The 27297-nt window shown below is 43.3% G+C and overlaps 1 protein-coding gene across 1 annotated transcript in view; it reads left to right on the top strand.

Moving 5' to 3' along the window:
• Positions 1–8721: 8721 nt before the first annotated feature.
• The window catches only part of ZNRF3 (zinc and ring finger 3), a 67716-nt gene continuing 49140 nt past the window's right edge, over positions 8722–27297 (top strand). The window contains exon 1 of the mRNA XM_083873868.1: positions 8722–8835. The gene's annotated coding sequence lies outside the window, so the exon portion shown is untranslated. The remainder of the gene's footprint in view (positions 8836–27297) is intronic.

Genomic DNA, 27297 nt, shown 5'->3' on the forward strand with positions numbered 1-27297 from the left:
ACAGTGGGGTAGGTCTACCTGAGTTCCATCTTAGCTCTTGGTTGTGGGCCAAAGGCATAGGCTGGAGATTCTTACTTTGGTCATCTTTGTGGTTCAGTCCTCTGACCTGGCGGATTTGTGGTGAGGGAGACATCCCATCACACCTGTACCTCAAATGACTCCTGTTACAACTCTTCTTCAGGCCTTCTTGCTGGAGTTGTGTCTGTCTGCAGTGCCCCAACCACTGCAGGCAGCATCAGCTGGCTCAGGCAGCCCACATCTTGTGACAGAGCTCACATGCCCCTCTTGAGGTGTTTTCTGCCTCCCCATGCCCACAGAGTTCATTCTCCCATCACCATACCCAGTGAAGTCTTGCTTCTGATTCACAAAAGAAGTCTGAGTTAACTCAGGCAATGCTATTTCTGAAACAAAGATATTCTGCAAGCTGACTAGAGATTAGTCCTTTTATAAGGCTTTTTCTTCAGGAAAAGAGGATCTCCCTTCACTGCTGTGGGAGTTCCCAGCAGCCATAGGCACTGAGACTGACCTTGGAGCTTCTTTGGACAGTTCAGTTCCATTGCCCACGTTCAAAGAGGTTGTGCTCTATTCCAGGTTCTAATGGTAGTTTAGCAGCAACACATTTCAATGCAGTACCTTGTAAAAAGAGAGAGCTGGGAATCACACTGCCCAAAGGCCAGCTGTTGATGCATGTATAACAACTGATTAACTTTTTAGAAAATATGACCCTCTATTGTGGCCTTCTTCTGTAGTGACCTCTTTGCACCACAGATTATTTGGCAACAAAATCATCTCATGTTTCACAGCTTCTAACATTTCGTGTGTGTAATTCCTTTTTCCATTGTTACAGAATACAAGATGGCAATTTTTTCTTAAAAGAGTCTAATGATTTTTTTTTTTTGAGTGATAGCAGTAAATTTGAGATCAAGCAGTCTCTATAAAAGGCTCAGAATGTTCCTTCCTTCTGCATAGTGTTGGGTTGTTTTTTTCTGACTTTCACTTGCATTATAATTCCAATTTGCTTCATTTTTAGACTCCTCTGAAAATCAAGAATTCACTGGCCTCAGGCAAGACCAGAAATTAACAAATGTATATCATTTTATAGCAGTTGCAATTTTTTTGCCAATTTACTAATTTTTCCAGAAAATTGACATGTTTATTAAACAGCAGAGGTCCCAGTGTAGACACAGCTTCCTAATCCCCCTCACACTGTCAAGGAATGCTGATATAAAAGGAAAATCCATCTGCCTACAAGGACATGGCAGTATTTTGAGATAAAGATCTCTTGATTTGATTCTTTCTGTCAGACAGCGAAGTGAATTTCTCTTGCACATTCAGAGCTTGGAGCAAACCACTGATGGGAATTTAAAAGAAGACAAGATATCCACGCCACAGTAAACAGAAAGGCTGGCAACCCTGTGCTACCAGTTCTGGAAGAGTGAAATGTTACTGGAAAAAACTCTGCAAACATTAGTCATGTAAACAGATCTTTATACATAGCCACTGGATGCCCTTGGGAAGGTTTATGCCATTTGCCAGTCCCTGAGAGATTCCAGCTGGGAATCAAACAGCATTGGTCACTTAGCCAGGAAAATGGGCTCAGGGCAGGTAATGTTTGCTGGGCAGCCTGATCTCTGCAGGAATCCCACAGGTCAAGGGGAGGTTGCAGTTGTCATTCAGGCTTTGCTTAGTTGTTTTTGCTTCTGCTTCCAACCAGCTTGGCCCATCCCCTTCCCACAACATTCCTTATTGCTCAATAGATTCTACTTCCATTGCATGGGTTCCTTTCCCTTTAAAAGGTCCACTGTTGGCACCTCTGGTGGTTTGCTGTGGTTTGTCTGATTGTAGTACCTATTTTCATGTGTAGTCCTACTTTAGTCATACTTCAGCTCTCTGGCTTTTCTCTTCCTAGCTTGGTCCCAAGCACAGTGTTCCCCTGCAGGGTTCTCTCCTCCTGCTGGCAGGAAAATGTGGACCAGGGAGTTGCACAGGGTACACAGGATTTGGAGGTTCTGGGAGATGCCACAGGAGTTGTGCATGGAGAGGTGTTGTGCTCACCTGTGTACAGTGATGCACAATGACACATTACAGGTGGTAGTCACAAGCAAAAGAAAAAAAGGTAAAGGTCCTACACTTTCTTGAGGTGATGAAGCAAGTGTATTGTTTGGGGTGATGCTGTAGAATGTGCTTGGACAGTACAGGAGAGACTGAACTTGCTGCTGTGCTGTCCCAGGGAACCAACAATGCTGTTCTGGGTTTGTTCCAGTGTCTCACATGTTGAGCAAGCTCCCTGAGGAAAACACTTAACTTGAAATCTCACATACCTAAAAGCTCCTGTTCCAGTAAGATTTTCTGTTTGCACATCCTGGTTCAGAACTGGAACCTCTTCTGGGAAAATACCCAGGGAGGTAAACAACCATGCTTAGGAAAACTTGATGGCTACTTCCTGTTGGCAGAAGGCAGCTCTTCTTTGGAGCACTGCCAGCGTTTGAAAGGAAAAACCTTTTCTTATTTCTTAGACCTTTCCTAGGCTTTGAAATTCTTTTAGAAGCCCAGAGCCCCTGAGAGTCCTGGAAGCTTTCTCGCTTTGTAATTCTGAATTTATTTCCTTAGATTTTTCCATTTGGATGGCCTTTTGTATGCAGAACCCTCTCTCCAGCTGCCATGTGACCCCGTATGAGAAGAGGAAATTATCAGGAAATGTCAAGTTAGGAATCAGTTCTGTTTCAGCTTAGATTCAGCAGGACCCAAAATGTGGGGGCTATTGTCAGAATCATCCATCTCCTGCCCCCAACGTTTTTGATTTGCTGACTCCTCAGAGGGTACAGGGTAGCAGCTGGTGTTCAGACAGGGACAAGTCTATTATGGTTTGTCTCTGGTAGCGTCACTGATTTACTCTGTTAGCACTGACTTTAATGATAACTCTTATGTAAACAGGCAGGAACAGCTAAAGCCCTTAATCTACTCATTAAATAGATCCTATACTAGTAGTTGAATGCAGAAAATGAGTGTTTTAATGTGATTAATTAAAAGTGCCAGTCAGATCTTTCAACTTAGTTGAGTCTTTAATATAATAGATAACCCAAGATGAAATGGAGTAAATAGTTGCTTAACTCACTGTCACATGAACTAATCCATTGTTAATATAAAAATTCCTTCATTTTAGCCAATAACATCTTAAGACTGTTTTTTGCTTTTGGTACTCAGAAGCAGTGAAATTTTTTGGCTTTAGCATAGAGTTCTTCATATTGCAGTTAGTATTAGCAGCTGATACATCATGCACTTTAACCATGTGCTTGAAATTTATTCTGCCATGTTTATATATTGTTCATTTTATACTATTGCATGAAGTAGGGCTTCATGAACAGCAACTTATACCCTGTATTTACTCCAGAAACACAAATAACAATGTCGAGTTAAATACAGAAGTGTCAATAGTTAGATTGTATATAAATGATTCTGTGAAATATGTGGGGTGTGTTATTTATGTATTATTTTCATTGGCTGCTTCTTCAATATTATGAATGAGGAAACTGCTAAGGACTGACATAATGAACACATGAAATTAACATTAGTCTGAGATTTAGTGCAACTGTAACTGACAGTGAATAGATGTGATACAGAGCAATCTGTATCTGTATAAATAATCTGTGTAGAGCAATCTCAGGAACACAGGAGCACAGTGAAAGACATTGGTATGGATGGATTTGAGGGTCTTTCTTGCAGAATGGGTACTGAGAATCTTGGAAAATGTGACTCCAATTTTTTTTTCCAAATCCATTCTGTTCTTGTCAGCCCTTGCAGAGATTTTAGATTATTAAAAAGCATATAGAAATAATTTCCTAAGATTGTTTCTTAGAATTATTTTTTCTTTTTTTGGTAACATGATCTGCTGTGTCTGCCTGGTGTGGACTCTGAAGGAAAGCATCAAGCATGGCTGTACTATCTTAACTCGTATTTGAGCTTGTACTGTGTACTGGGCGATAGTTTGCAAAAAGAATGGGGTGATTTTATCTAAATAAGGGTATTTTCAGTACAGTCTACATAATTCAGTTTTACAGACCTGATTCATTATTATCTTTTCCCCATAGCAGACAATTACATGTACAGAGAGGTGAAGGATTCCCCAATCACCACGTTTCCCCTTCTTATAGATTTGAAAGACTACATGTAGTTTATAACATTGGAACCATTAACTATTCAACCATTAACTAAAAATTTTGTTCACAAAAAAAATTATTATAAATAAAGTTGTTGTGGCTAGTCAGTTGGGTTAATTTGCATTGCTTCAATGCTGATTTACTCGGATGAATTGTGTTTCCAAACCTTAAACAGCAAGAGGCAAAGCCACTTTGCACAACATTTTTTTTCTTAGCACAAATATCCACTTACTTTTCTTTTTGGTGTTTAATTAAGCTGACCAGCTTAAGCTCTTTTGTACTTTAATTTAGAATAATCGATGATAATGACGAAAACATTGCTTTCATAAATATAGAAAAAAATGTTGTCCATGATGATGGGCTTTCTGCTCCAAAGTGAAATGGCAAAGTTTGCCTGCAGGTGCAAGATGAAGAAGATGAAGAAGATAAAGAAGAGGAAGAAGAAGATGATGATGATGAAGAAGATGATGATGAAGAAGATGAAAAAGATAAGGAAGATGAAGAAGATGAAGAAGATGATGAAGAAGAAGAAGATGAAGAAGTAGATGAAGAAGATGAAGAAGATAAAGAAGACGAAGAAGAGAAAGAAGAGGAAGAAGAGGAAGTAGATGAAGAAGATGAAGAAGAGAAAGAAGAGGAAGAAGATGAAGAAGATGAAGAAGATGAAGATGAAGAAGAAGATGAAGAAGATGACGAAGATAAAGAAGATGAAGAAGAAGAAGATGAAGAAGATGAAGAAGACGCAAGGCTGTGGGAGATGTTTTTACCCAGGTCCTGTGTCAGTCCCCTCCAGCCCCACTGGACACGTCCCGCAGCCGCGGGCGCGGCGGCCCTCGGGGGACACCTGGCGGTGGCTTTGCCGCACTGCACCCGGCCCGTCCCCGGGCGCCCCTTGGAGCCCCCGAGGAGCTGCTGCTGCTCCTCCGCTCGAGAGCTCAGCCAGCGCTCGGGTGTGTCTGAGTGAAGCTTTCAGTCAGCCCTAAAACTCTGGGCTGTGCGGTTCTGTCTCGGAGAAAAAGGGCAGGCACATACATGTCCTTGAATTTACTGGGAAAAGGACAGCACTTGTTGCTGTTGGTTATTAAGAGGTGCACCAGTATCATATACTTGTGAAAAGCTCTGCAGAGCACGGTGTTAAAACACATAGGGAATGTGGGAAGTAGTCCGAGTTATCAGTTCCCGAGAGCACCTGGACAGGTAGATGTGGGTGTGTGAATGAGACAACCAGGCCTCTTTATCCTTCCTATGGACAGCTGATCTGCTCTGAGGAGATTGTTTTGGGTTTTTTCTATAACGTTCATCACAGTATTATGTAGCTACTTCACTAACTTTGTTTTCTCTCATGAGCAGAGGGAGGAGAGTTCTATAATATCCATTTCTTTGCAAGGGAAGTGAGATGTAGGAAGTTCAGTGTCAAAAGCATCCTCTAGTGTTGATTGCCTGCTTTTGAGATAGAATTATGGAATTGTTTATGTTGGAAAAGATCTGTGAGACAACTGAGTCCACCCATTCCTCCAGCACTGCTAAACCACTAAACCATGTCCCCAGGTGCCACATACACACATCTTTTAAATCCCCCAGGGGAATGGACTCCACCTCTATCCATGGCAGCCTGATCCAATGCTTGACAACTCTTTCCATGCAGAAATGTTCCCTAATATCCAATCTAAGCCTCCCCTGGTGAAACTTGAGATTTTTTCCTTTGGTTCTGTCACTTGTTACTTGAAAGAAGAGGCAGAGTGCCTAGAGAATGCTTTCTCAGACCATTTGGCATTGCACATAATTTAGTTATGCTCAAATCACAGCTCTCACTGTCCTCAGCTGTAGTTATAAATGCTTGAAACTTCTGTATTCAGACCCTGGGCCTCAGTTTGTTATTCAGGGGAAAAAAAAAGAAAACATATCTGAAGTATTATGGCATAACTGAATTGTGAACTGTATGCTGCCAACTGGGCAGGATGCCAATTAGAAATATTTGATGCTTTAATGATAGACTGTCCATTCTCTTCCTGTAACTTCCTGCTTGGATTTCTGCCCAAGTCGAGGGAACTTGGTGACCTGAGACCCAGTGCCTCATGTCACTCCTCAGTATTTGACTGTGAGGCTGCTCCAAGGCAATTTTGCTGTGTCTGTAGTGCAAGTGGAATGGATCAGTGTCTTAGGATGCAATGCAAGATGTAACTAAAAGTATGTATTCTATTACCAGCTGTTAAAACCAGGTAGGGCAGTGTTTCTTTATCTCTTCCACCACCCATCCTCCCTCCAGGGGGAATCTTCTATTAATGGGCCATTGAGTCTCACTGTGTGACTGATAAAATTACATCATCCCATTGTGAGATGCTCCACCCAGTGGGAGGAGCCAAACATTCCTACCTGGATAAAAACTGAGATTCAGAACACCAAGGCAGCCTGTTTCCACTGGATTCCCAGAGGAAGACTGGACCCATCTACACCACCACTGGATCTTGAGAGAAAAACTTCTGCACAATTATTGCTGCAACAGAACTATATCTGTCACTCCAGGAGGACTACTACCAACACCCTGACCAACAGGGTGTCAGGCTGTATTCTGACTCTGTCAGTGGGTTTTTTTTCTGTACTACTGCATTTTTATTTTAATTTTGCTAGTAAGGAACTGTTATTGCCGTATCTTTGCCTGAGAGCCCCTTAATTTCAAAATTATAATAATTTGGAGGGAGAGGGTTTACATTCTCCATTCCAAGGGAGGCTCCTGCCTTCCTTAGCAGACACCTGTCTTTCCAAACCAAGACAATAAGATCTTCAGCAACTCTTATTTAAAGCATAGGATCCGTCCACTTGCTATGTAGAGCTCTATTCACATATTTTTCCATAGGTAATTTTCAGACAGTTTAAGCTGTTCCTATGTTGACTGTGATGTAGGAGACCTTATGTTGACTAAACAGCAGCCATTTGTCTCATGGTGAAGGAAAATCAAGCAGAGATAGTTTGCACTAAGGGATTAAAATGCTTCTATTTAGTTCACTACATGCCATACGTTTCTGAAACATACCTGTAATCAAAAATTTGCACCTGTTGACCACATCTAAATTTGCATAGTGCACCACAGTGATGTCCCTTCCAGCTCCCTTTGCAAACATGCAATAGTTTTGTGGCCACTGTAGTCTTAGGTGGGTATTTTGGGGCTTACTGTAGGATCCCAGAGTGTATGTCCTGTGATCCCTTGACCCTTTGCCACTGAAGAAATCTCCCATGAGTTGTTAAGCAAACATTACTCTCTGTGTCATGCTAAGGAGGACACTACCTTGGCTTCACCTGTAACAAAGTGTATTTAGGAAAAGAGCTGGCTGTTTGTAGACTGTAGTATTATTTCATCAGCTGGTGAGCAGGGTGTTTTGTCCAAACATTGTGTTTCATACCCAACAAGAGATCTTGGATCAGTTTGCCTCAATCCTCCTTGTCACTGAGTTATACTTTTAGGCCATGTAACACCAAGTATTAATGAGTTCCATGGCTTAGCTGTACATACTTTTAACGGAAAAATGTGTAATTGGCTGGAACTCAGTTCTCGTGAGAGACTGTGACAAAAATGATCAACACATTTTTCCCTCATCATTGATGGAGGTTTTGTAGGCACTTGCAGCCAAGCGAATGAGGCCAGGTAACCCGGCCTGCCCTAACTCAGTTTGAGGAGACTGGGGGCCGATGAGGCAGTCCTGCCCTAGACACAAACGAGGAGCCGCCGGGTGCAGCTGGAGATCCTTGGCCCGTCCGGTGTCTGCAGAGGATGGTGCCCGTGGTGCTGTTCCCAGAGCACCACCACGTCCACCGGGCTGTGCCAGCACCGGGGCTGCCCCGGGGAGACACCGCACCCGATCCGTGCCCGACCCGCCGCGGTAGCGCCGGGAAACGGCCGGGCCGAGCCGCTAAAGGCCCGCGGCATCGCAGGAACCCCGGAGGACACGGGCCCAGACAGTGCCCACAGCTCTCCGGGGCTGCCGTTCTCCTCCCGGCCCTGCAGGCCCGGCCGCGTGGGGAGCCGATCCCGGCAGGGCCGTCCCCAATGCCACTCGCTCTCGGAGCCCCGCGGGGCCGGGCCGGGCCGGGCCGGGCAGAGCGCCGGCAGCCACGGGAACCGGGGGCTCGGCCGGGCCCGGCGGGGCCGCGGGCGGTGTGTGCACGGCGGGAGGGACCGAGCGGGTCAGCGCGGCGCGGAGGGCGGGGATAACCCCGTGGTGGCCGTCACGTGGAGCAGATGAAAGGGAAGCGGCTTGGCAGGGCGGAGAGCAGCCGGGGCGAGGGAAGGGGAGCGCGGCGGCGAGGAGCGGGGCGCAGCGCGGCGGGAGGGCCGCTGCCATGGGACGCTGAGCGGCCCGGGAGCCCGGCCCCGGAGCTGGAGCCGCTCGGGAGGGATGCGCGGCGGCGGCGGGGGGGCGCCGCTTCCTCCCGCCGCGCCATGAGGGGCTGCGGGGCCGGCGCGGGGCTGCCCGTGCCGCCGCTGCCCGTGCCGCCGCTGCTGCTGCTCGGGGTGCTGCTGGCCGCGGCGCCGGGCGCGGCGCTGGGCAAGGAGACGGCGTTCGTGGAGGTGGTGCTCTTCGAGTCCAGCCCCAGCGGCGACTACACCACCTACACCACGGGGCTGCAGGGCCGCTTCTCCCGCGCGGGGGCCACGCTGAGCGCCGAGGGCGAGATCGTGCAGGTGAGCGAGCGCGGCCGGGGGGCGCCGCCTGCCCCAAGATGGCTCCGCGGGCCCGGCACCTGCGGCACAAAGCGCGGCCGGGCCCGCGCCCCACGTGCGCCGCGCGGCCCCGGGACGCGCTGACAGATCCGCGCCCGCCCGCGCACAAAGGCCCCGCGCCGGCCTCGGCTCCCCGGGCCGCCCGCTTTGACAGCCCGGCGGCGGGAGCGGGCGGAGCCCAGGGCCGCCTCACGCTCCGCTCCGCTTTACTCCGCTCCTCTCGCCCCTCCGCTGGGCGCGGGGCCGGGCGGGCAGAGGCGGGGCCGGGCCGGGCGGCCCCTGCCGGTCCCGGGGCTGCCGGCGGTGCGCGGCCGGAGCCGTGTGGGGCTGCTCTGCTCTGGGGGCGGCCGGGAGTGAAAATACCGCGGCGGTGAATGGGGGGCTGCGCCCTCGGGCTGTGCCGCTCGGTGCCTGGAGCCGCACGGGGCTGGAGCCGGTGCTCAGGGCCCCTCAGAGCCCCTCGGAGCCCCTCGGGGCCGGTGTCGGTGCTCGGGGTCCCTCGGAGCCCCTCAGGGCCGGTGCTCAGGGCCCCTCAGAGCCCCTCGGAGCCGGTGTCGGTACTCGGGGTCCCTCGGAGCCCCTCAGAGCTCCCCGGAGCCCCTCAGAGCCGGTGCTCAGGGTCCCTCAGAGCCGGGCTCCCCCGCCTGACGCTGCCCCCGCCTCACTCTCCCCCCAGAGCTGTGCTCGCCCGGCTCACCCGAGAAATGGTGCTCGCCTTTGACTGACCGCAACTATCCTTCTTCACTCTTATTGAAACTCTTGAAGTGCTTATCTCTAATTCCTTTGTAGTCGCTCGCAATTGCTGGCTTTATTTTTTTTTTTTTTTTTTTTTTTTCACCCCTTTGGCTAAGTAGGGAAAAATTACTCTGAGTGGTGTTTTAGTGAGTTTGGCTGTTAAGCAAGTGCCAATAGAAATCTTGATTTCTCTTTAACAGCTGCGGGGTTGGTTTGTTTGCGTTCCATATGTGTGTGTGCATGTGTACACATACATACACATGTAAATATACACACAAACTTTAAAAGAATCCAACTTCTAAAAACAACTAGATTCTAAAAACAACTGTTAAAGCTCTACAAACACAAATAGATTACTATCAAAATACCTTTTTTTTTTTTTTTAAAGTAGAGGATACTGGTTATGGATGCTTGATATTTCAAAACAGTTTCAGATGGGATGATTTCTTATAAAAGCTTTCTTGAAGGCAGGAGAGTTGTGAGGACAAATTGCTGATGTAAGGTAATTTTTCAGAGAAAAGAGGGATGGACCAATTAAGTTATAATTATGACCTTTAGAAGAGGTGGGACTGGTAGGAGCTGGAACTGACTTGGACATTTTTTAACCTTTCAGTGCTTTTTCATTTTAAGACTTAAAAGTGTCTTTGGGGCCAGCGGGAGACTTCAAAGGTTCCTTTTGTGTCAAGTGTTAGTATTAAGAACAGAACATGGGCCATTTGCTGAGGCCATGCTTTCTTGGTGACTGTAAGTAAAAGTGGAGAAAAAAAATAAACTGTTCTGTTAAGGCTCTGATTTGCACAACTTGAAACAAATGTATTAAATAGACTTTTGCAGACCTTGTTGTTTGTAACATCACCTGTCTGCTTCCTCTTCGTGCCTGAACAGACACAGCACTCCAAATAGGAAAGACTACAGTGAAAGCCACATGATGTGGCAAATCTTTCACAGTCATTTATCACTCAGAAATTGATTTGCTTATTCATCTGGACGGATGCTAGATAACACAGATCATGGACAGGTTTGGGGTTTGTTTGTTTGTTTCATGAGCTGTGTGTGATGCTCTTTTTTTCAGAGGAGAGAACCTGGCAGATACAGAGCAGCTTGACTGAATGCTATCAGTTTTCACTGTTGATGTTTTAGATTGCATATAACATTTCTTGTCAGTGTCCTTCTTCCTCTGTCATCCTGAAAGAGAGTTTATCAGAGCCAAAATTGATACAGGTTTTCACAGCATTGTCTTCCCTCCCTTTATTCAGCTAGGCTGTGTTTTTTTAGAACATTTTGAATCTGCTATTCTGGATCATCATTTAAAGTTCACTGTGAGGTTTAGAAAAGTGAAGCTGTTGCCACTCAGAACCTGTTCAGCAGCAGTTGGTTGTACATCAGTCAGTGAAGCAAGAAGCTCTTCTTGGCCCCAGCCCCTTTGTCAGTGCACACAGCTCTTTCAAGAATAAGATGCATTTTTCTTTAAGATGAAATATTAGCAATTCTTGAAAATCAGGCACACATTAAAGAATGGATCAAAGGAATTGTGGTTTTGGGACTACACAAAGGCTTACTTTTGTTTATGTTAATAGCATCAATTACTCATTGGTCTTGAAAGTCTGAACAAAAAAACCCCAACCTTAAGAAACAATGCACTTTCAGCTTTTGATAGGTCATACATCCACTCCTGAACTGGTTATTGGTCAGATTCCTATCCAGTAGTGGTGTGCTATTATATTGTTTCTCAAGTTATTGTGAATGAATCTTATTAGGGTCAAGTGTCTCCCCAGAATAACTCTTCAGAGAGACGAAATGTTCATATGTCTTCTTTCATGTGGCCACAGTTTGTATTCAGCAAATTCATCCTTGTGTTGCTGTGTCAGCTGGTCCTTAAACTGCTCGAAAGTCTAAACCATTTTGGTGGTGTCTGGCATTCTGGAATATCCCGTGTTTCTTGGGGCAGTACACTGGCCATTGATATGGTCGAGAGATTGGAAGCTGCAGATGTTTGGTTAGAGACTGACTGTGAAAACCAGACTTTGTTGAAACCTCTGAAATGATATATTGCTTTAAAACAAATTACGACTGGAGAACTCCCTATGGTTGAAACTTCTCGTACCATTCAGGGCAAAAGTTCAGTTGTAGTTTTGTCTCAAACTCAGTGTTACACGGCCACAGACTGACAGTGCTTGGACAGTACAAATCACTGATTTGACTAGCAGTGGCTTTTATTGCTCAGAGTGAGATTATGTATCTTAATCTGCTCGCAACTGGTGAGATCCTGTTCCTGTTGCTTGTTCAGCTTGATAGCTGAGGCGTGGAGCATCTAATGTTGTGTTTCTTATAAAGCTGTGATTGTGATGGGACTGCTCAGGTGAGATGCTTGGGAAAGAGGATCGAATTTAATGCCTGTGATGTGTCAAAACCTTTAAATGATGCTCATTCATCATTGACAGTTTTCTCTCAGTCTTACTGTTTTGTACTCCTGCCTTAAACGTACTGCTGAATTCAGTAATATGAGTGGATTAGTGATATATACAATTTTGAAGAGAAGCAGCATGGAGGAGAGATTTGAGGATATAATGTGTGGTTTTTCTTGTGCAACAAAAGTTTGTATTTTGGTTGGTTTGTTTCTGCTTGGAAGCCTCAGCAGGGAAATGATGAACTTTATGTAGCCATTGAACTGGAGCAGTGTGTAGATGATGTAACAATCTCCACTTGGATATATTTTTTGTGCTTAAAAGGTAACAGTCTGAAGAGAACAAGCATAACTCAGTGCTTTAAGCTCCAGGAAGAAAACAGAAGTGGGACACTTCCCAGCTTCTTGTATGACACTTCCTAGTAGCAAATTATTGCCCATCTTTCTCTTGTAGAAGGTGGGGAGGCTTCAGACTGGACTGCAAGACAGTGCCTGTGTGTTCCTCCCTTCCCTGTCCCTCCCACCTCTTACTTCAATGGCTTTGACTCTTTCCTCTGCTTTCTCAAAATGCAAAAGTTACTTGATGTTGCAAACTGCCCTCTGAAGCATTGGCAGTTCTTAATGGTGTTGAAAGGAGAGACTTGAAATAACTGTGCAGATACATAAGATGTCTAGCCATGATCAGAGGAGGCTGAGTCAAGGGAATGTTTGTGTCCTTTGAGAATGGAAGGCAAAAATACGTATTTTTGGGGTTTTTTTTTTGGTTGTTCTTTTGCGATCATGCAGGTTGAGTTTCTTCTTGCTGAGTGCCTGAAGGCCATTCAAAATGAGGAAGTGGAATTATTTGTGGCTTTGAGTCACTGTCTTATTGAATGTTTTCTTTGCTAGTTATCCTGTTAGAATATGAAGACGCCTGTGATTGGGTTTGTGTTAGTTTCCCATACCTCACTGTAAATCTGTGGCTTGCAGTAATGATCCTCAGGACATCAGGCACAATGCATTTATCTGGGCTCCAGGTTGGCTTCGTCTTCGAGTCCTTAAAGGAAGCATAATTTGCTTTCAAAAGAAGAGATCACTTAGGCAAAGACTTGCATAGTAGTTGTACCTGGACAGCCTTTGTAGAGTGTAATGTACAGGCAGCTTGCTCTCAGCAGAGGTGTTGTCTTGGGCTTGATCTCAGGGCAGATTAGTCCAGCTGTTTCACAGTTTTATCCCTTCTTCTGTCCTTTTTTTTTTTTTTTTAAGCTTCAATCATACTTTATCCTGTTGTGTACTGTAATGTGGGGGGCAGTTGAACACAGCCTATTAAGGTGTTTTATTTAGGTTTTTATCCTCTTGTGCTGTTTTGTCTTGACACTGAGCACTGTCCTCACACCCTGAGCTCTGGCCCAGTCACATCACTGCTGGCTTATTTTGCAAGGAATTGCCTGTTCTCATTGGCTTCTACCTGTGATGTTGTAAAGAAAGATGCTTATTTTTTATTAATTCTTAAACACTGCAATATCTAAGATGTCTCTTAGAATGGTGGTGAAAAGACACGGGAAGGAGCTGATCCAAAGATGAGGTACCAAATTCAGTGATGAGTTACTGGTTCTGGAGGCAGCTCCAGTGTCTGTGTGCCATGCACAGAGCTGCAGCAATACCAGAATCCTTCTATCAGAACCTTGTTGGAAGACTAAGGCAGTCCCTTGAAGAAGAGGTGGGAGGCATAGTGTAAGAAAATGCAGTAAAAGATTATTAAAGTGTAGAGAAGTTGCCGTGGAAAGAACAAAAAATGCTAATGTGACCCATTTAGAGGAAGAAGAATAAAGTAGGTTAAGTAAGTAAATAAAAGGAGAAAGCTCACAGCACTGGCTCAATACTCAGACCAACCAGTGCAATTTCTTTACTTCCAAGTAAAGCTGGGGAATCAAGAGGGGAAAATAGTTTGTAGGAGTTCAGGTAGCTTTTCTGCATATGTCTGTATGTTTAGTTAAACTTCCTACAGATGCTGAAGGTCTGTACTGTTGAAAACCTCGCCTTTGGTGGCAGGATGCTGACCACTTCCTTTTCCATCTGCTCCTCTTGCTTGTTTGGGAGGTGGAAGTAGGAAAAAAGAAAATCCCAGAGAGGAGTGGCGCTCAAAAATGGTGATCCATTTGGGGAATTTCTTTTTCATTCATATATATTTATTTATGTTTAGACTGGATCTATGTGACTACAGTGGTTTATATATAATTACAGCCTACTTCACAGTGTCACCAGCAGTTATGGCCAGCCATGCCCCATGGGTGGAACTGGCACTCAGTCCCCCTGAGCACCTCGTTGGTGCCCTTACTGAACATGAACAACTGTTGCTTTAGTGCTTTGCCTACTGCAGGGCTTCTTAGTGCTTTTAGGGCTTCTGAAATGACACCAGGTGAAGTGTGTAGAGGACATAATTCAGTGTGGCAGACCTGGAGGGGAAGGAACCTCAGGCAGCGCTGCCGCGAGCAGATCTTATAGGAAAATCTTGAGTAGTTGTATAAAACCATTGATTAGCATACATAGTAATTTTCTTCCAGTTTATACCATCTTGTGGTGGAGTGTGTATTTAAAAAGGCTCCCTTTTTTTATTACAGTCTTCTAGTTCTTGTTTTGGAATTGCAAAGTGAGGCCCTTCTGAACTAAAATAACTTTCAGAAACGGTTTTTCAAAGTACAAACACTTTCAGGAGGCCAGCAATGGACTGGTTAAGGGAAGATAAGATCTGGATGCAATAATCTGCTGTATGTTCTATCCAGTAATGTAGGTGGTACATGTATTTGCATTAATACACTTACTGCATTGGAAGTGCTCAATTTAGGAAGCATTAAGTGTTAACTGGTACATATTATCTCTTGTTTTGGGCATCTGCCCTTCAGTATTCAAATATGTTCAAACCAGAGCGTGTGCCTGCACATAAAAACAGAATGAATGCAAGTTGAATGCTTGGCCTTATTTCTTGTTTCCTGGCTTAAAAGGAGGGCCCTTCACACTCACAGAGATCAGCAAAGGAAAAACAGATTGGTTTTAAACAACTACGTGGTTTGAAGTTGTTAAAACAGCAGCAGAAGATTCACATTAAGAAAAAAAGTAATTCTGTTTTCTGCATTTTTCTCCTGTGCTTGGCACAAACCAGAGGTGACCAGGGAAGTGTGATCTTGCAGATACCCAATTGATACTCCCAAAATTTGCACTTTACTGCATTATGCCATTGGTGAAGCTTTGCTTACATTAGTTTTGAGTAGCAATGCTCAGGAAAACAGGCCTCTGGTGACTTGGGGTGTCCTCTTCACAGTGGCTGACTGCTTTCATTCATTTTTTTGAATTTCCTTTTCATGCTGCTTAGGGACTTTTGTTGTTGCACTTGGCTTTAAGATGAAGAGCCAGTTTACAAAGGTTGATTAGGTGCCTGTTATGTTCCAGACACAAGTACAACCTTAAATATGCAGTTTAATATATGCAGACTCTCTAGGCTTCCCAGACACATGTTACTGGGTGCATTAATGTGAGGATTTTTGTTGTTTTCTAAAGCTGATGGCCAGCTTAAGCTTTCTCTTCGTTTCCTTGAGCTTAAGCTGCTTTATTATTTAGCATAATTTCTAGTAGTAAAACAAATGGAAGAATCAGTGGGGAGGTGACTGTCCTGAGAAGAACTAAGGGGCATATTTTAGAATCTGCAGTCATGTTTTGAGTACAACTGTTTAATTAACTGTACAGGCATGCATGTTGCAAGTATGTGCCTCCTACCGTGAATTTATTGCATGTGCTTGGTAAGCAACTCTCAAATACTTCTGATTGTAGTGTTTGAAAAATTGCTTTAATTTGGAAAAGAGCCTCGTTTGTGCCAAGATCTGTTTTCCTACTTTTGAGGCTTTTGATGCTTGCATGCTTCAAAAAACTTACACACAATAAAAAGTGGTTTAAGTGTGGCTGTGAAAAATCCTTCTTCTCTACTTGCTTTATCCATTCCACTCTGCCCCTCCTCCTCCAAGAAGAAGAGGCTCAAACCAAACTTGCAGTTGAGTTTCCCTTTGGAACTGCAAGTTCTCAGCTTTTAAACTGTCTACTTTGATGACACATTAAGAAATGTACCTTTGAAGGACTGAATTAGAAATGCAGAAGGTATTCTGTTAATTTTTTTACACTGATGGGTCAATTTCACAATTCTGTCGTTCATGGAGAAGAACTTCTTTTAAAGGCTCTGGGTTTTTTTTTTAAATTTTATTTTCCTCAGAGAGATTGCCCTTTGTGAAGATTTATAGACTTCTTGTTGGGCTTGACTGAATGGTGGCACTCTTAATTGAGCCTTGATTGGTTTTACACTAATAACAACAGCAACAATAAAAATACCTGTGTCTCCCAGATAAAACATCAATATTGTATATACAGCATGCCAGTTGTGTGCAGTAGTGTTTTCTATTCTTGCTGCACAAGGTTTAAGCTGTCTTTGCTGGCTTTGGAGGTTAGGATATGCAATGTAGCAGTTGTTGTCCTTTTCTTAGGCACACCAGGTTTTCTCCTAATCCATTCTCTAAAGGTGTGTATGATATAACAGGGAAAGGTACTGATCACCATTCCAGTATTGTGTTTTAATAGGTCCAGCATACTTTCTCATACCTGATTTCTGTTTATTTAGAAGCCTTTTAGAGCAGATGCTGTCTTGCCTGCTGTGAGAATAAAGAGTAGGTGAACACTTTAGGATCTGGATGCCAAGCTGGCAGATATCCTGGATGATGTGTAGCAGGGCTGGGAGCAAGAAATGAACTCTTGAAACAGTGCCAAGGGATGCTGCTGAGTTCAGTATTTAGGAGGAGCCAAGGTCTGGAGACCTCTTTTTGCTCAGAGACAAGGTATACCCAGTCTGGTAGCCAGCAGTGTTTTGCCTCCTTAAAAGATAGTATCTTTTACATTCCAAAACTGGATCTGAAGAAAAGACATTGTGGACTAATTAATGCAAAAGAACTTCTAAAGTATGATTGTGTTTTGGTTTTCCACTATTCTATTTGAGAAAGCTACTCTGCCAGAGTTCCCCCTGCCCCCATTCAGAGCTGTCAGGGATTGTCTTTTAGGGTTTGGATACTGGGAATTGACAGTTTTTTCTTCAGTGAAATAACAGGGTTGTAGTTGCAGATTGGGGTACATTTCTCACACCAGAACTGATTCTCCTCAAATAACAAAAGTCTGATGAAGTGGTCTGCTCTCCTGTTGTCAACGATTCCTGTTATCTTCTGGCAACTGTGGGAAGGTAATTTGAAATCTTTCTGGACAGCTTTAGTATTAAACATAGATCCCTGATGTGGAATAGTCAGCCAAAAATGTATGCACACATGTATGTGTGAAGTATGCAGTGCAAACAGAATCCCCGTTTCCAAAGTCTGTGTTAAGTGTTTGTTTCAGGGGCTTGGATAGGAATGTTCCTGGAGCCCAGAGACATCTCAGCCTTGGAATCTGGATGGGAAGAAGCTAACTGTCCTTTTCAGTGAAAGGGCTGAAGTGTCCTGAAAGAGTTAAGCTCTACTTAGCTCACTCGTAAGGTATTTAATATCCTTATTAAACTCAACTGCTGGTTCACTTTTTTTTTCCCTCTTCTTATGTTGAATAAAATTTCTTGAAGAGCTGAGCCTCTGCCTCTCAGATCAGAGGCTCACATGTTGAAGCTGGCAGTGCTAGAGGCTAGTTCCTATCTGTGTGACAGCATTTTTAATTTAACAGGACCGGCTTTGATGTTCTTGTATATTTATAGGCAGCTTCAGATCACTCCAGTATGTATTCTTTTTAACTGGAGCAGAAGTTCTTCCTCACACAACAAAATTTCTTTCCCTCTGTTTACCCTTTGGTCTCTTTTGGATTTGTAGACATCAGAGTGGTTTTATGTTACAGAAATATTGCTTAAGTACTTACTTAAAGGGGGAACCACTTGATTTCCTTTCTAGTTCCTGCAGCTCGGGGGTAGTCCAGTAACTGGATTGTAGCTCCTTGTTTGAGCCTTGCTAAAGACACGTTGTAAAAGAGATGGATGCAGTAAAATAGAATTTGAGCTAAACCCAGTTACAGTAAATCCTTCTCCATTACCTGTATAAGCTCAGGTGGGTCAGACCTGGAGCACCTTCAGGAATCCCAAGTGTTTTTCATAGACCCGAAGGAAGGAAGGAGCAGGTTGTGGTGTGAAGAGGAACTGAAAACTTGGGATTTGGCTCTTGGTAGGAGCTGATCAGAAATTATGGAAAAAAGTTTTAGAAGGCAATTGCCACTGGGATCGTTTGACTTGAATGAAACTTTGACCAGGCTTGGGCAGGAGTCTTACAAAAGATACTTGATGAACTCTCAGTCAAGTTTTAACCCTTCCCAGGCTTCTTTGCCCCAGTGACTTCTCTGCTCCACTGGCCGTGGGCTGCTCAGAACTGCTGGCATTGCACTTTAAGAAACAGAGGTGTGGGCTTTGGGCACTTAAAATGCCACTGGCTTTGGTGTCTTAGGCCTCGTTGTGATTTGAACCTTTGCCTTGATGGTACCACAGGAGGCAGCATGTGTGTCATAACAAAGTGTTCCCTCTGCTTTTGCTGTGGCCTTCTCTTTTCCTTCCCCTGCCATGTTTCCCTTCTGCTTTATCCTAGCCCTGTGTTGTGGATGTCGTGTGGATTCCCTTATTACTGATGTCCTGACCCACAGAAACCTTGCTATGGCCAACTGGGACAGCAAAGCAATGGCAATTTTTTTTTCCCTGGGACTTCTCCATGTGGATGCTGGTAGTTTGGGCAGATTCTTGTATCCTGCTCTGCTGCACTCACTGTTGGTTGTGAAGTTCTGTACACTTTGTGTTACAGGATGATCTCCTAGGAACACCATTATTGAAGGAGCAGATTTTCTCATGTTATTTTGAATGGTTTTACTTTGTAAAAAAATCTTTCAGTGATGATAATTTGTTTTAATGCATGGCCTACAGAGGAAAAGGTCTGTGGGTTTAGACATTCCTGCTGTAGAAGCACTTCTCTGTTGGTACAGCCTTTTCTAGTTCAGCAAGTGAAATCAATGTCACTGCCTAGGTAGATAAATAGCACTGGGAATCAACCACAGGAGGAAAGGGCTTGCTTGTCTATTGCTCAAAGAGTAAGGCTTTTCTTACTATAGACATTCAGCAGGGAAATATAAACATGTAACTTACTAATGTCCCAGTGAGAGCTGCTGAAATATTCCAGTAGGCAGAACTTTGTAATATACAAAATGAGAGAAAGAACTGTATGACTGCTGGAGTGGCATCCCAGTGCTTGTGTCTAGGCATGGATGCATGTGATAGTGACTTCATTTTTCTTTAGTTCCTGCCTTCAAACTGTTGTTAACAAAGGTAGATTTCCTTCTCCCTACATACCCTGAAATATCCTTGTGAGACAGGAAAACTTATCAAGTGTGGAAATACTCAATGCTTCTGTCTCTGGGCAGGATTTCTCCAACAGCCACAAGTTGTACTAGGTAGCACTACTTAAGAAGCTGAATTGTGTATTTTTTTTTTTTTTTAATCAGTTCTACTGTCCAAGTACTGGTGAATGTGAAAATATTGTCATTATAAACATATTCCAGATAAAATGTGTTCTGTAGCCTTTAGAACAGAGTACACAAACTGATGCAATCTGTTCTTAAGACAGCAGAATTTTGACCTAGATTAGGACTAGTCCAGGTAGGAATGACTGAGAAAAGCAGTAAGAATCTGGAGTGTCTGTCAAGGGGAAGTTGTGGGGCAGGGAACTTGACTTTTTTTATAGCATTCTTGCCAGAAACAAAGCTTGGAACAACAAACAAGAGATGCTCAGAAAAGTGAGGGAGATGTTGAACAAGCCTTAGAAGAAAAAAGCCATCCTAAAGCAGTTGCTGGGGTATGGCAAACTGTAAACACTGCCCAGCTGGAGAATATCCTGTAGCACTTTCTCTGCCTTTGGAGGCCTGGTGGTTATTGGCTACTCTGCATTAAGGAACAGTTCATGAACTGTGTGATAGAGGAATTTAATCTTTGTATCAGTATGATAATGTGGCATATCCATGCCCAACTGCAGGGCTCCGTTTCTCAGCACAAAATAGGATTTCTTAGTCTGAAAGAGAATCTCTACATGACTTCACAGATATTTTTTTTTTTTGCTGTTCGTGTTGTATGGAATTACCATTACAAACTGTGCCTCTGGAAGGAGGAGTTGGTTTTATTTACCTTTTCAAGCTGAGACAGCTGCTAGAAGAATATAATTTTTATAAAAAAACCCCAATATCTATTTAGAGAAAAGGCAATTTAGATTAAAAATACATTTTTTTAGAATAATTGCAGACATTTTCTGTGCTTCTCCTTCAGCTTCTTAAGGATACAGAGTACCTTTACAACTGTGTAGTAATCTTTAAAGCAATTAAGAATCTGCAGTTTGACTGGGACTTTATGGGTACCTGTGTTTTTTGGTTTGGTTTTTTTACTGTCCGTTTAGAAACCTGTCAGTGAAATGTCCTTGCAGATGCTGAGGGATGACTGCTAACAGTGAATGAAGCGAATTAATGGAAGCATGAACAAAATGGGTTAGAACAAAACATATGCTCTGCTTTGCAACAGGTGAGCATATGCTGCCTAACTGAAATGCCAGAAAAGATTGCTTAGAAATCATGCATATTTTAGGAAAATACTTATATTTTCTGATGTTGGGCTGTTCCCGTCTCTCATTAGCTGGTGGAGAACTGATCTCTGATGTTAAGACTCCAGGATCATGTTTCTAGTACTGAGGCAGGTACTGGATTATTCAGTGGGTGAATAAACTTCATTCATGGTGTTTAAAATTTGGCAGCTAATCCTGGCAGAGCAGCAGCTCTCCCCTGCTGTCCTGCAGGCTGCTTTTCCAAGCCCACGTTGTTGCTGTCTGGGGTGGATGGAGAGGAGGTGGGGAGGACTTTCTGGAAGGGTTCTGATTCTGGTTACAGCCTGAGATTGTTCCTGGGGCTGGCACTGTGGTTTCAGGAGCCCTGATGGACAAGCAGTGACTGATGTTAAATCTGGATGGGTGAGCAAGGGAGAAAAAAAAATTAGGTTTGATCTGTGATTTCTTTCCTGGTACCTTTTTCTTGCCTTTGAATTCTCACTTTCTGATTCCTTTTAGTTCCTGTGTGAATTCTCAGGGCACTACCTGGGAAACACACAACTGTTTCTGAACAAGGTGAAAATGATTTGCAAGAGAATTAATAAAAGTTCATGATCCTAATGTTTCAACCCCATTCTTCTATAATAATTAAGACAGGAAAAAATTATAATAACCTCTAACTACTTCAGAGTTAATCTTTGTGTAGCTGAATTTCTCTTCTGATCTGTCTTTGAGGGTAGAGAAAGAAGCTTTGGTTTGTTTTGAAATGTGATTGATTTAGTCCTGCAGCTGAAGGTATTTGATAAAAGCTCTTTGTTTTTGTTATATCTAGTCACAAATGTGCAGTAAAAGAGAATTAAATTAGGAAAAGAGAAAATTTCTTATATGTGATGCTCCTTAAGTGTTATTTTTAATATGTTTTATCTCTGGTCCCTTGACATGGACGAAGTCTCAAAGGACACTGAAAGGAAATGCCAAGGTGGTGCAGAATCTTGGAATTCCCAATCCAGCCCTGCAGGGTCTGTTAAAATCATCACTGATGTTTGAGTCATGGCTATCCTTCAGGACGATTTTATAGGTGGCACTATTTCTGTCATGTTCTGATATTTCATGATGGAATTACTTACAGATGGGTTGCAGGCAGAGAAACTAGGGTTGGTATTTTTTTATCTCAAGAGACATTACCTTTCTTGAATAAAGCTAATTAGTTGTGCTTTGGAAATCAGTTCAGTGCCCTTCTTAGGGTCAAAATTAGGGATCTGACAGAGAGAATTAAAGTGCAAATAAGCAGATCCAAAAGTTGGCTATTCAGATGCATCTCAAAGTTCCAGTGGGATTTACTTTTTTTTCCTCTAATATTTCCCAAAAGATGGGTCATGCATGAATAGTTGCATCAGTGTGCTAGTCTGTTAGGTGATATGCTACTTTTGTAGTCCATATAGCAGAATTCTAAAATTTGTCATCACTTCATTGTGATAAGAAGTGTTTGCCACCCACCTTTCCCCAGCCTACCTGCCCAAAGCCAAATCAAGTTTCTGAAATTGTAGTGTGAGATTTTAAGCTGCTGTATTGATTGGAGATGTCTCTAGACTGAAAATGAGAAAGGCAGAGCTTCGTTTCCCCCTCAGTTAAATATTAGAACAATCATTGAACTTCAAAAATATGATTTAATGTCTCTTTCAGGCCTGACACATCCCCTTGCATCAATCACTTGTGCAAAAATGCTTGTATAAAGTTAATACTGCTTCCAGGTAATAGTGATCTGTTATAAAACATTTTGGGTTCTGTCCAGTCTTCCAGTTCAGCACTGGGAGGGACTGGACATGATAATCGACCTTGAGCACTGTATTGGACATTGAGCCACAGGCACTGCTGCCTGACATCGAAATTCCCTGTGACACATTTTCCCTTGTAGCTGCTGTCAATGGCAGCACCAACACGGCCACAGCTGTGTTTTCATGGTACAGCTCAACTGAGTTCTCTCTGGTTGATCTGTCTGGGATGCCTGCTGTTGTGATTTGCCCAAGCTGTTTCCGTAGTCTTTGGGGGAAAAAAAAATTGAAATTTTGGGTGTCCTGTAGAGTTTGCGCTCACTCGTCAGGCGCTGCTGCTGAGTGAGTGATGCAGCTGGTGCAGCAGCACCTAGAACATTGAATATTTTGAGTGGGAATTCAAAAACCTGAATAATGTAGAATTAGCTGTTATTTCTGTATATTTTGGTGTGATTTGCTTACCCATGTTTTGTAGAGACATTCAATGAAGGAGCTATTCAGGCAGCCATATGAACCATATATATTGGGGATGCTTTTTAGCCAGTTTCAGGTTTGCACAGAATTGTTTGACAGGTAACTTTTCAACTTGTATTCAAATAAGAAGTTCTTACAGGTGGTAGCTTCTAATTTTTTAACCCTTACTCCTTTTGTCCATCTTGTGTACTGAGACAGGTCTTGTAGAAAACTATGATCATGAAATTAACATCTTTATCACGTTAAATGCTTGCAGTAAGTCATAATTTTACAGGTTCTCTTTAGTTCTGACTGTTCTTAACTTTGAAACCATAGAAAGGTCACAAGAGGCAGCTCATGGACTGGATGTTAAAGATTCCTAAGAGTTTCAGGAGAAGAACTCGAGGCTGTTCCTCCCTTCAGCAAAATCAGCTCTGAAGCAAAAGCACTTGGTGATACTTCCTTGCCTTGCACACCCAAATTTTGTGTGTTTAACATGCACACACCAGTTTTACTGCTTGTGTTTTCCATATGTGCACCCCTGATTTTCCTAGTGGTAATTCTGTCCTGCTCTCAGAGCTTTGGGACCAACTCAAAATAAGTGAGACTGCTGAAAAGAAGTTACTTATTGTGGCAAATCCCAAATCCTTATTGCCTAAACTATCATAATGGTGCTGTTGCTGCTGCAGGTACATGGTAACATTGGACAAAGCAATGAGTAGTTAAATCTCTCTGAGCTTTCATTCTTTGTCGGTAACAGTGGTAAACAGTTATTTGAAGTATCAGCTAGGTGTGAGAGAGGGAAAAAAATAATTCAGAACTAAAATGTCCAAACTAAAAATGCAGCAATATCTGTGTTGTAATCTGGATGAAGGTTTTGGCAGTGTATCTACCAGATTTTGAGTGTTTTAAATACAGTTGTGCCTTAGTAAAGAAGATGCAGCTTAAGTTTGAGTGTAGCCTTGTACAAATACAAGTCAGACAAGCCGTGATATAAAAAATAAAGTATAGAACAAAAGCATAATTAGAAAAATGGCATGGACAGCCTCACTGTAAGCAAGAGTCTTGTGTTTAATTAGTAGGCAACCTCTGTTGTTTAATAACCAAGCAAAAAGAAGCTTGGATACAGTAAATCCCAATGGTTTTTGCAGATTCTGTAATTGAAATATATGAGTACATATGCTTGAGTATATATGCTGATGTCAGACAAAATGAAGTGGCTTGTTTGAGATCAAAGTTCACCCATCTTCTGTTAATGTAAAGATGAATGCCTTTCCCTGCATCTCTGTGTTGGTGGCAGGTGGGTTATAAGTGTGTAAAATTGTGAGTTATCTGGGCCTGAAACAAAATTGGGACCCCAGGGAACAGGAGGGGAGTGGTGGGCAGTGACCCACTCATGGTGGCTCCAAGTGGTAGGGAAGTAACTCTGAGTGTGGAAACTCTAATTTCATGAGGAACTTTGGAACAAAAGTGATTAAGTTGGTGCCATTTTTAGTTTAAGAGCAGAACATTGAGTGTCTACCTTTACAGTTGTCTCTCAGCATAAAGACAGCCAGGCTATTTTCATATTTTCTGCAAAGATTTATTTGAGGTTTCATTTGTTAGGAAGCCTGTGCTCCAGCTTGTCACTGCTGTGAGAATGGGTGGGAGGCCAAGGGAAGCATTTAGTTTAGTGGAGTTTGCTGGATTTGTGGGATCCTTTGGCCTGACTTCAGAAGGTATTTAGATAGTTATAGCTGACTTGACATTACTGAAGAGAAATGATGTCTTCTAGCTGTTTAAACAAATTCCTAATGTGTTATGGAAAGTAGCTGTGTGATATTAGGAAAAAATTCTTTACTTTGAGGATGGTGAGGCACTGGCACAGGTTGCCCAGAGGAAAAGCTGTGGGTGCCCCATCTGGGTTGGATGGGACTTGGAGCCAACCTGGTTTGGTGGGAGGTGTCCCATTCCAGGGGATTGGAATGAGAAGAGCTTTGAATTCTCTTCCAGGCCAAACCATTCTGTGATTCTGCGGCCCTCACAAATTGATTTTATGTGTCCTAATTTTTCTGAGCTCCTTCTCACCTCCAAAACAAGAGGGAGGAAAAAATGGGAAAGTGACTGCTGGCATGTCACTTTTTAGTTAAGTCGTGAACACATCAGCCTAATGTTTAAGCTCCTGGTGATTTTTTTTTCTTTACACAGAAATCCCTTGCTGAGGGCAGGGATATTGGGTACTTAAGAGTTAAATAATCTAGCTTTGGAAGCAGCTGAACAGTTTACACTCCTTGCTGGGCTGTACAAAAATACTTTTCCTTTGAAGTACTAGGAGGAGCGGCTGAGGGTAAAACCTGGAATGGGGTTGTAGCTGGCAGTTCACAGTGGGCTTAGCTTGGAGCTGCCTGCAACTGCACTGTGACATGGCAGAGAGGGTCAGGGTTTCTTTCACTCTTGCCATCACTGTCTCAATGTGAAGGCTTTCTTTCTGAGATTCTTCAAATGTTGTTTAGTTCTTATAAATTTTTTGGATTAGGATAGATTGCAAAAAATGCAGATTAAAAATATCCTTTCCCATAAAGGCATGAGAAATAAAGGGGTCCTGTTGAAAGTTCCTGGACTGCTTTTGATGTTATCTGGTAGTGAAATGCACCCTGGTGCTGTCTGGGATGAGAAGGATTCACCTCTGCTGAGTGGAGTAAAGCAGGTCAAACTCTTGTCTGGAAAGAGCTTTCCAAAGTTTGCCCTAACCTCTGAAATCTCAGGCTGATGTTACACCTTAGCCATGCTGAGCTCTCGCTGTGACAGGACAATGACAGTAGTGGCACTTGCCCCAAATGGAGGAAACTAAACCATGATTTTCTTTGTAAGAAAAGCTGTGAGTTAATAGCAGTGTGCAGTGGGAAGCTGTGTGCATCCTCTGTGTGTGCAGCAGAACTGTGCATGGCACTGCTGGGTGCTGCTTCTGGAGAGCAAACCTTGCCATGGGCAAAGCCTGATGCACACTGGGTCTGATGCACTGCCAGGACCAGCAGTGGAACTAGACAGACTGAAGTTGCTCCCTGGTTTTCTAGGGCAGCACTTTGTCTCTTGGATTAATAATCTCTTGTCAGTATTTGCATGCATTTTATGGGGAGATACCATTAAATGAAACTGAGGAAAACAAATTTCCTTTTAGCAATGCCACTGAAGAGACAATCAAAAGCAATTTCCCCATCAGCTAATGAGGGGTAACATTAAAATACCTGGCTATATCTATTGAAGAGACAATGGTCTGCTGCAGGTCAGATCTCCAAATTTCTAGTTAGAGTTATCTATAATAATAATAGTAATAATAGTGATAGTGTCCTTTCATCTTCACTCACTTAAGAATCAGACACTTGGCTCTTGGTAGGATCTCTGTGTTTCTTTCCCTGCTGCTCTGCCATTCAGTCTTTCGCTTTCCACCTCTGCCTTTTTTTTCTCTTTTTGAACAACAAAAAAAGCATCAAGAATGCTGTTAAAACAGGCAGCATTTCCCTCTAAGGTTTCTGCTGTTCCTTTGCCTGGCTGAAAGACTCCCCATACACTGTCAGGGCTGTGTATTCTTTGAGAGGAGGGAAATGCAGGCGCTCACAGGAGGGCACAGGCAGGCTGCCCACATGTTGTTGTTGCAGGGCCGTGTGTGCAGGCTCAGTGTGTTGTGTGCCCTGCTCCGGGAGCACAGGGCACACATGCCGGGCTCCAGTGTGTTCACAAAGCTGCTCTTGGACAGGAATGGGTGCTGCTGCCTTTTCCAAAACTGTGCAGGCAAAGCAGATATTATCAGGGCTGGCCCTGGGGCATAAAATAGAAAGATCAAAGGAAGTGGCAGCAGCACACAGAGGCTCTTCAAAGCCTGAGTAAGGGAGGATTGATAGAGAAAAGGAGAATGCTCTTGCTGATGTAATCACAGTCTGTGAGACAGGTTGTTTTTTCTTTTTTTCTTTTTTTTTTCTTTTTCTTAATTTAAACAAAGGCACAAAGACAGTCCTTGTTTGTTTAGAGAGGTGAAGCATGTGCCACAGAGATAGAGCAGGGATACCTCAGTATATGGAACGTTTTCATGGAGCTCAAATATTTTGTAGTGACTGCAAAGTTGCAGTTTTTTCTTATTTTACTTTGCGCAACTTCTGCATGTGGTGTTCTCTCACTTGTGGTGTCCATGTGGAATGAAGTAGGAAAATAGCAAAGGAAGGAATGCTTGTTTTCAGGCTGCTGTCCTTATTAAAATGGAAGCTTATTTTCTCTTGAGAATGCCAGTTAAAAATTTCTGGGATTTGAATGAAAAAAGTTAAGCACAGGCAAGGTGGAGTTGGAGGGGAAGTGATAAACCAGATCCATTGTCAAGAAGCACAGGCTTGTTCAGACACAAGCTGTGAATGGGAAAGAAACAGTTGTTCTCCCCCTTTATCTGTGGAAAGGGGGAAGAAGAGGTGGGACTTTCCTGGAACAGATG

This window comes from Zosterops lateralis (genome assembly GCF_965231275.1).
Source record: "Zosterops lateralis genome assembly, chromosome: 17".
In the NCBI taxonomy this organism is placed as follows: domain Eukaryota; kingdom Metazoa; phylum Chordata; class Aves; order Passeriformes; family Zosteropidae; genus Zosterops; species Zosterops lateralis.